Genomic DNA, 1,036 nt, shown 5'->3' with positions numbered 1-1,036 from the left:
AAACAGAAGGTAGAAAGAAGTGAAGAATTACAAGCCGATATATAAGTGAGGGCAAGATAAAAAAGAGTAAAGAGATGGTATACTGGGTATAGAGAAAATATAGTAACTGCTTCTTTCAAGATATCAGGTGAGATTGGAGGGGAAATGCAGCACAGCATCCATCAGGGGAGACTGGACAGATGGGAAGCACTGGGGTGGACTTGTGGGTTGTGTCAGCCAGTGAAAGCTGCAGGGAAGGGGAAGTGGCCTTGAAGGGAGGTGGTAGAGCCCAGAGTTGAGTTTACAGGCTCTGGAGTCAGACTGCTTGAGTGCAAACGCTGGCTCTTCTATTGATTCATTATGTGGTTTCAGTGACTTCACTTTCTCTTGCCTCAATTTCCTCTTCTGCAAAATGAGGGTAATGGTCATACCTGCACAAACACATATGTGGCGCTCAGAACAGAGCCCGGGATGTAGAAAGCACTCCATAAGCACTAGTTACTCTTCTTATTGGAACCCACTGTGACCACTTTGTATGTATTATCCCACTTAGTCCCTTAATAACTATGTAGGTGGGTGTAATTATCTTCATTCCACAAATGAGGAAACTGAAGGGCAGAGAGGTTTCATAATTTGCTCAGATTCACACAGCCATGTAGTGGTAAAGCTCACCTAAGAGAGATTCTTACCCAATCCATCTGGCACCGAGGCTCAGGCACTCTCTGCTATAACACACTAAGCGAGATAGCTATGGTGAGACCACTTGTGAGTAATTTAGATTTGATCAGTAGGTATTAGGAAGCTGTGGCAGACCCTGGGGCCAGGGAGTAATGTGAGGGGACTGTCTGCTGGAAAGATTCATCTGGCAGTCTTGTGAAGGAGGGGAGGCAGAAAGGCTGGAGTGCTAAGGATTCAGACCAGAGATGGCTGAGGAAATGACCAGGTGTGGCAAACCAGAGTTGAGCTGTGATAGGAGAACTAGCTGAATTGTGTCTGATGTAAATGAGATGGAACTGAAGGTCTGTGATGGAAACTGACTAAAGGGGCAGGTGTAGGG

Source organism: Phocoena phocoena, chromosome 3 (assembly GCF_963924675.1).
Source record: "Phocoena phocoena chromosome 3, mPhoPho1.1, whole genome shotgun sequence".
Lineage (NCBI taxonomy): Eukaryota > Metazoa > Chordata > Mammalia > Artiodactyla > Phocoenidae > Phocoena > Phocoena phocoena.
This window is presented reverse-complemented; position numbering follows the sequence as displayed.